This window comes from Triticum aestivum, chromosome 3A (assembly GCF_018294505.1).
Source record: "Triticum aestivum cultivar Chinese Spring chromosome 3A, IWGSC CS RefSeq v2.1, whole genome shotgun sequence".
Lineage (NCBI taxonomy): Eukaryota > Viridiplantae > Streptophyta > Magnoliopsida > Poales > Poaceae > Triticum > Triticum aestivum.
The window spans coordinates 670,345,664-670,355,231 of NC_057800.1; positions in this window are offsets into that span (position 1 = coordinate 670,345,664).

A 9,568-nucleotide genomic window follows, 5' to 3' on the forward strand; every position below is an offset into this window, starting at 1 on the left:
CATGCTTCATCTTTACCATTTATGCACCTACCTATGAAGAGAGCAAAATAATGTATAGCAGGAAAATGAATGCTCCCTATGGTAGCTTCTGCTATATCTCTAGATTCCCCCACGGTTATACCAGCAAGAAAGTTTCTAAATTTAGATTTACGGGGTTCACTAACACTACCCCATTGTGGAAGTTTGCAAGCAGAAGTAAAATCCTCTAAGTCCATGGTATAAGATTTTTCATAAAGATCAAACAGGACAGTTGGAGAATTACGTGAAGATGAAAATTCAAACCTCCTCACAAATGTACTAGTGAGATAGTGGTACTGGCGGCATTTGTCTGCCTCAAAGCCCACAAGATCAGCGTTACGCAAATATGCGTTAAATTCTTCCTTGATTCTCGCTCGATTCATAAAATTTTCGGAAGGCCATTCACAGGGCCGCACTGGAGCGTCCCTTGGTGGCTCCTCGTCAGCATCATGCATTGCAAGCCTGTGTCCTTGCTTCCTTGAAGAACCACCTTGGAACATTTTCCTAAGCATATTTCTTCCTCTGAAAAATTTCTGAATTTTTTTAGTAACTTACAAATAAAAGTGAACCGAGCTCAACACCATTGATAGCAACTACTCCTACAAGTGCCTAGAGACTATATCATGCATTAGAACTACTTGGAACCATATAAATTTGACATGCAAGCTCAAGAACACGGTCACCTAGGCAGCACAAATTTGCAATGAATAAAGCACTAGAACCAAAACTAATTGGACCAATGGAGGAGTCACATACCAAGGAAAAATCTCCCCAAGCAGTTTTGTGAGAGGTGCTTTGAGCAAGGAGATCGAAAATCACAGCAAAATGAGCTAGAACTCGTGCTTGAGCTGGATATTGGTGTTTGTGGGAGGAAGAAGGAGTCTGTGGGTGCAGGAATAAGTGGAGGAGGGCCACCGTGGGCCCACGAGGCAGGGGGGCGCGCTCTGGGGGTTAGGGCGCGCCCTCCACCCTTGTGGCCAGGTGCTTGCCCCTCCTGCTGTGTTCTTAGTGCCAGATATTCTCAAATATTCTAGAAAAAATCATATTCCATTTTCAGGGCATTTGGAGAACTTTTATTTTCGGGATATTTTTATATTGCACAGGTAAATCAGAAAACAGACAGAAAAATACTAGTTTTACTTTATTTCAACTAAATAACAGAAGGTAGAAGGAGGATACAGAAGGTTGTGCCTTCTAGTTTCATCCATCTCATGCTCATCAAAAGGAATCCACTAACAAGGCTGATCAGGTCTTGTTAACAAACTCATTCCGAATAACATGGAACCGGAGAAATTCGAATAACATATGTTACCTCAACGATGATATGCACATCTCCAATAATAAGAATATCATATTTCTTCTTGACAGTTGGAAGAGGAAATTCAATACCTCCAAATATAATCGATGGAATTTTTCCAATAGAGTTGATACTATGAACTTAAGGTTGTTTCCTCGGAAAGTGTACCATATGCTCATTACCATTAACATGAAAAGTGACATTGCCTTTGTTGCAATCAATAACAGCCCCTGCAATATTCAAAAAAGGTCTTCCTAGAATAATAGACATACTATCGTCCTCAGGAATATCAAGAATAACAAAGGACGTTAAAATAGTAACGTTTGCAACCACAACAGGCACATCCTCACAAATAGTGACAGGTATAGCAGTTGATTTAGCAGCCATTTGCAAAGATATTTCAGTAGGTGTCAACTTATTCAAATCAAGTCTACGATATAAATAGAGAGGCATAACACTAACACCGGCTCCAAGATCACATAAAGCAGTTTTAACATAGTTTCTTTTAAGGGAGCATGGTATAGTGGGTACTCATGGATCTCCAAGTTTCTTTGGTATTCCACCCTTAAAAGTATAATTAGCAAGCATGGTGGAAATCTCAGCTTACAGTATGTTTCTTTTATTAGTAACAATGTCTTTCATGTACTTAGCATAAGGATTCATTTTGAGCATATTAGTTAATCGCATATGCAAAAAGATAGGTCTAATCATTTCAGCAAAGTGCTCAAAATCCTCATCATCCTTTTTCTTGGATGGTTTGGGAGTAAAAGGCATGGGTTTCTGAACCCATGGTTCTCTTTCTTTACCATGTTTCCTAGCAACAAAGTCTCTCTTATCATAACGTTGATTCTTTGATTGTGGGTTATCAAGATCAACAGCAGGTTCAATTTCTACATCATTGTCATTACTAGGTTGAGTATCATCATGAACTTCATCATTCACATTTTCACTAGGTTCATGTTCATTACTAGATTGTGTTTCAGCATCAGAAATAGAGATATCATTTGGATTCTCAGGTGGTTCAGCAATAGGTTCACTAGAAGCATGCAAAGGCCTATCAATTTTCTTTTTCTTCCTTTTAGAAGGACTAGGTGCATCAATATTATTTCTCTGAGAATCTTTCTCAAGTCTCTTAGGGTGACCTTCAGGATACAAAGGTTCCTGAGTCATCTTACCAGTTCTAGTAGCCACTCTAACAGCATAATCATTTTTCTTACTATTCATTTCATTGAGCAAATCATTTTGAGCATTAAGTACTTGTTCTACTTGAGTGGTAACCATTGAAGTATGTTTACTAATTAGTTTAAGTTCATCTCTAACATTAGCCATCTAATTACCCAAGTGTTCAAGCGTATCAGAATTGTATTTCAATTGTCTACCAAAATAAGCATTGAAATTTTCTTGTTTTACAATAAAATTATCAAACTCTTCTAAGCATTGTCTAGCAGACATATAGTGAGGAATATCACCTTCATAAAATATATAGAGAGAATTTACCTTTACTACCTGTGTCGGGTTATCAAGACCATGAGTTTTTTCAATAGGTAATGCATTAGGATCACATGTTTCTTCAACAGGCGGTAGATTAAGACCATGTATTTCTTCAACAGGAGGTAAATTCTTAACATATTTGATACGTCTCCATCGTATCTATAATTTTTGATTGTTCCATTCCAATATTATTCAACTTTCATATACTTTTTGGCAACTTTTTATACTATTTTTGGGACTAACATATTGATCCAGTGCCCAGTTCCTGTTCCTGTCTATTGCATGTTTTTGGTTTCGCAGAATATCCATATCAAACGGAGTCCAAACGGGATAAAAACGGACGGAGCTTACTTTTGGAAAATATGGAAAATTCGGAAGGAAAATCAACGCGAGCCAGTGCCCGAGGTGGTCACGAGATAGGGGGCGCCCCCCTTAGGGCGTGCCCCTACCCTCGTGAGCCCGCTGTAAGGCGGTTGACGCTCTTCTTTTGCCTTAAGAAAGCTAATATTCGGAAAAAAAATCACGGCGAAGGTTTCAGGCATATCGGAGTTACGGATCTCCATATATATGTATACGAAATGGTGAAACAGAGCCAGAAGAGAACGCAGAACCAGAGAGAGACAGAGAGATAAATCCAATCTCGGAGGGGCTCTCGCCCCTCCTACGCCATGGGAGCCAAGGACCAGAGGGGAAACCCTTCTCCCATCTAGGGAGGAGGTCAAGGAAGAAGAAGAAGAAGGGGGCTCTCTCCCCCTCGCTTTCGGTGGCGCCGGAGTGCCACCGGGGGCCACCATCATCACCGCCATCTTCACCAACAACTTCACCACCATCAACCAACTCTTCCCCCCTCTACTTAAACATGGTGCTCAATGCTATATATTATTTCCCAATGATGTATGGTTATCCTGTGATGTTTGAGTAGATATGTTTTGTCCTAATGGCTATTTGATGATCGTGATTGGTTTGAGTTTTATGTTTTATTATTGGTGCTGTCCTATGATGCTCTCCGTGTCGCGCAAGCGTGAGGGATTCCCGCTGTAGGGTTTGCAATATGCTTATGATTTGCTTATGGTGGGTGGCGTGAGTGACAGAAGCACAGACCCGAGTAAGTAGGTTGTTTGTGTATGGGATAAAGGGGACTTGATGCTTTAATGCAATGGTTTGGTTTTACCTTAATGAATCTTTAGTAGTTGCGGATGCTTGCTAGAGTTCCAATCATGAGTGCATATGATCCAAGTAGAGAAAGTATGTTAGCTTATGCCTCTCCCTCATATAAAATTGCAATAATGATTAATGGTCTAGTTATCGGTTGCCTAGGGACAAATAACTTTCTCATAACAACAAACTCTCTACTAAACCTAACTTAGTTGTGCCTTTATCTAAACAGCCCCTACTTTTTATTTACTTGCTCTTTATTATCTTGCATACCTATCCAACAACACATACAAAGTAATTTTAGTTTCATACTTGTTCTAGGTAAAGCGAACATCAAGCGTGCGTAGAGTTGTATCGGTGGTCGATAGAACTTGAGGGAATATTTGTTCTACCTTTAGCTCCTCGTTGGGTTCGACACTCTTACTTATCGAAAGAGGCTACAATTGACCCCCTATACTTGTGGGTTATCATGACCTTTTTCTGGCGCCGTTGCCGGGGAGCAATAGCATGGGGTGAATATTCTCGTGTGTGCTTGTTTGCTTTATCACTAAGTAATTTTTATTTGCTGTTCTGAGTTGTTCTTTATCTTTAGTTATGGATATGGAACATGAAATACCAAAAAAATTAGGTGTACTTGCTACTCATGGAGATGGGGAACCTCCTAAAACCCTCGATGCTGGTTAGGTGAAAGATATTATGTACTACTTTAATAATCCCGAGAAAACCCCATTCAATTATGTAATGGGAGTAACGTTGGATCAACGTGAATACTTTAGGGATTATCGCTTGACCCAAAAAGGGAAACTATTATATTGTATCAAATTCATATATTGAAGTGGTATGCTAGACAACTATGAGCTCATTGGATGAAAAAGATGAGCAGGAGAGCGAAGAAGAAAAGGAGGAAGAGCGGATTGATCACCCGTGCCCATCTTCTAATGAGAGTAACTCTTCAACTCATACGTTGTTTAATTCCCCTTCATGCTTATCGAAGGATGATTGCTATGATCACTATTATGATCCCTTGGACTCTTTTGCAATATCCCTTTTTGATGATGCTTGCTATGCTTGTGGCCAAGATGCCAATATGAATTATTCTTATGGAGATGAACTTGCTATAGTTCCTTATGTTAAACATGAAATTGTTGCTATTGCACCCACGCATGATAGTCCTATTATCTTTTTGAATTCTCTCGACTACACTATATCGGAGAAGTTTGCACTTATTAAGGATTATATTGATGGGTTGCCTTTTACCGTTGCACATGATGATTTTGATGAATATAATATGCATGTGCTTGCTTCTCCTACTTGCAATTATTATGTGAGAGGAACTATATCTCCACCTCTCTATGTTTCCAATATGATAAAATTGCAAGAAACTGTTTATACTATGCATTGGCCTTTACTTTGTGTGCATGAATTGTTCTTTTATGACATGCCGATGCATAGGAAGAGAGTTAGACTTCGTCATTACATGACATATGTTGCTTTGTGCTCACTACTAAATTAAAAATCATTGCTAATTAAAATTGGCTTTGATATACCTTGGGATCCGGGTGGATTCACTACTTGAGCACTATATGCCTAGCTTAATGGCTTTAAAGGAAGCGCTGCCAGGGAGACAACCCAGAAGTTTTAGAGAGTCATTTATTTCTGTTGAGTTCTTTCATATAGTTTGAAAACAACAAATATAAAGAGGGGAACCCAAAACTTTTTCAAAAAGGAAAGCGAAAGTGAGAAAGACAAGCATTGTTGAAGTGGGAGCTAGCCTTGAACTTTGTTCATGCTCACGACAACTTTGTGAATCTTGATTACAGAAACTTTTCAACAAAAATAATTATCCCCTTGTACAATTCCATTGTATTATAAAAATAATGTGCCAAGGTTTGCCTTTAGGATGTTTACATTTGCTTGATGGTTTGTACGGTGCATGACAGAAACTTTGGCTGTAGTGCATGATTCTACATTTTTAGCTGGAACGTCAAATGGTTTTGATTCTTTTTGCACTGTCTGATGAAGCTATGTACCTAGGGTAGGGTCATGGACCTGTCCAACTTACCCTCCCCAAGGACATCTCTACAAAGAATCAGAAACAGTCGAAGAGAAACCTTCAACCACTCGACCGTGGAGATGCACTCACTCGACCACCTTGAAGACACTCGACCACCAGGAGATGAGGAACCCTCCACTCTGCAGCGGTCAGGACATAAACCATAGCATAATGAGCATTTATGATGCTTTACTTTAGACGTTACCAGTAACGCCTTTCCTTTATCAACATTGAATCCTGTGTAACAGAGGGGAGCTGGGGTCCTGGCGCACTCTATATAAGCCACCCCCTTCCTCTGGGACAAGGGTTCACATCTTTTTGTAAACTCACACACACATATAATCCAGTCGACCGCCTTAGGGCACTAAGACATAGGGCTGTTACTTCCTCCGAGAAGGGCCTAAACTCGTAAAACTCGCGTGTACAACTCCTTCATAGCTAGGATCTTGCCTCCTCATACTTACCCCCAATTCTACTGTCAGTTTTAGATCCACGACAGTTGGCGCCCACCATGGGGAAGGTGTCTTAGCGACTTATTGGAGAAGTTGCAATTTTTGCGATCCCCATCATCATGATTCCAGGTGAAGGTTTGGTTGAGGGCCGCGAGATCCATCTCGGCGCACTCGTGTTTGTCGCCGACGACTCCGCTTGGCTTCAGGAGGCACCACTCGACGTTGACGCGCTCCCCGCCCGCGGGGCAACGCACTTTCACGCGTGCGTCCGTGGGGTCCTCCTGCAGCAACCGTCGACGCAGTACCAGTCGACTCCAACGGCTTTTCCCCTTCCTGTGACCCGCCGGAGCAAGCGCACCGACCGGTCGAGGCTTCAACGGTGGGTGAAGCATGCGGTGGCCCGCTAGTCCGCCACCCCTCAAGTCGCGGCGATCGAGCCTGACGAGTCTCTCTAGGCCTGTTTGATCTGTCGACTGGCTCCGTAGAGACTACATCTGAGTGCGGCAGCAACGACTCGGCAGCGGAAGTCCTGGTGGTCAATGGACCACGCGGCCCTCCTGGCTTCGATCGTGAAGACGGAGGTGACGGGAACGGCGGTCCGTCGCGCATTCATGAGGAGTACCGCCCCGAGCCTCTCTCCTCGAAGCAGAGAGAAGAACTTCATCGCCGAAACATGGATGCCCTGCATACTCCTATAGTTGGAGATACACCCGAGGCCCAGGCCTTGGAGTAGGCTCGCCTGGCCAATCTGGCTGAGCGCACTTGGCTGGAGACCTCCAGCGCGCACTCGATGATCGCACTCATCAACGTGCTCTTGAGTCCAGCCGACGCCAACTTTTTCCACCTCCGGCTCAGGTATACCGAACACAGATCCAAAAGCTAGCAGCTGCTGCCCGGATAGCAGAGTCGATTCAACCTTCCCAGTCAGAAGCTGGTCGAGGTCTGGCGCAGGTCAGGGCCTTGCTCTGGGCAGCAGGAGAGCAGAATACGGCCGTGTCTCAGTTGCGGGATAGGATCCATAGCAGATATGTGGTCGCAGATATGGTCAAGTCGGCCCATAGCCTGAGATTGCCCCCGAGGCGTGAGGGACGTGGAGAGCGGTGGGATCACTATAGAAACCAGGAGCAGTATGATCGTCGAGACGATCGCGATGGTCGCCGTTGAGTGCCCACGCCTCCTCCAAGGAGTGGGTCATACGTGCCACGGCCACATGAAGACAGGCGCCCTAACAGTGTCGGAAGAGGTATTCTAGTCGACCCCAGGGAGCCAGGCTTTGATGCGAGATCTATTCTCGTGTAGGGCTTGGTCGACAGAAACAGAGCTCACTGAGATGGCCATGACAGAGGCCCGCAAACCGGCAACAGGGTGCATGTCTCTGGCCCAGAGTGCTTCAGCAGAGCTATCAGAGCTGTAGTGATTCCCCCCAACTTTAGGTTGGCGACTGGAGTCAGTAAGTTCACCAGAGAGACCAAGCCTGACACCTGGCTCGAAAACTACCGAGTGGCTGTCCAGATTGGTGGCGGCAATGATGAGGTGGCCATGAAACACCTTCCTCTGTTGTTGGAGGGCTCGGCTAGAGCGTGGCTGAATTAGTTGGCACCTGGCAGCATCTATACTTGGGAAGATCTCGCTCGAGTGTTTGTCAGAACGTTTGAGGGTACTTGCAAACGGCTAGCAGGTTTGACAGAATTACAGTGTTGCGTCCAGAAACCGAATGAAACTTTGAGAGATTATATCCAGAGGTGGATCACCCTAGACCACATGGTGGAAGATGTGTCTGATCATTAGGCAATTTGTGCTTTCAAGGAAGGCGTCAGGTACCGGGAGTTGAATCTGAAATTCGGTCGGACAGGAAACATGACTCTGACTCGGATGATGGAAATTGTCACCATGTATGCCAATGGTGAAGAGGAAGAGCGACTGTGGAGCGGCAAGCACAAAGCAGTCGCCCACAAAGCCGGAGGAGGAAACTCCAGTCGGAAACAAAAATGCAAGGCCGAACCAGCTGCTCCGGGTGAGGCCTTGGCTGTGGTTCAAGGAAAGTTCAAGGGGAAGCCCAAATGGCCGTGGAACCCCAAGAAAGTAAAAGATCAAGATGGAAATGACATGTTGGATCTGCCGTGCCATATCCACACCAAAAAAGACGAAGAAGGTAATTTCATTTACCCAAAGCATATCACTCGACAGTGTCGGCTCCTGATCCAGCAGTTCCGAGAGAAACAGCCCAAGGAAAAAGAGAAGGAGGCAGACAAGGCTGAGAGTGAAGGAGAAGATGATGATGGTTATCCTCACGTGAATTCCACTCTGATGATTTTTGCTGATGTTGAAAATAAGAGTCGATTGAAAGTCATCAATAGAGAAGTGAACATGGTCGCTCCGGCAACACCCAGTTACTTGAAATGGTCGCAGACTGCCATTACGTTCGACCAGTGTGATCATCTAGCGCACATCGCCACCCCTGGGAGGCAAGCGCTGGTGGTCGACCCGGTGGTCGAAGGCACTCGACTGACAAAGGTCCTTATGGACGGTGGCAGTGGCCTGAACATTCTGTATGCAGAAATGTTGAAAGGAATGGACATTCCGATGTACAGACTCAGTGAAAGCCATATGAGTTTCCATGGGGTCATCCCAGGCAAGAAGGCTGCGTCCCTCGGTCAGATTGCACTCGACATGGTTTTCGGTGATGCCAAAAATTACCGCAAAGAAAAGTTGACGTTTGAAGTCGTGGATTTTCAGAGTGCATATCATGCAATTCTGGGCAGGTCAGCTTATGCACGATTCATGGCTCGACCTTGTTACGTGTACCTCAAACTGAAGATGCCTGGTCCCAGAGGAGTGATCACTATCTCCGGTAATCGGAAAAAGGCGGAAGAGTGTTTCTAGAAGGGCTCAAAGATCGCCGATGCCCAGATGGCCGTGGTAGAATTGCAAGAATACCAGAAAAATGCAGACCCGAGTGACTTGTTGTGAGCCAAGAAGCCAGCCACGGATTCAACATTCCAATCGTCTGGCGAAACGAAGTCTGTTCACATTCACCCGACGGACCCGAATGCAGCTCTGACCCACATTTCGACCACACTCGACTCCAAATAGGAAGAAGCG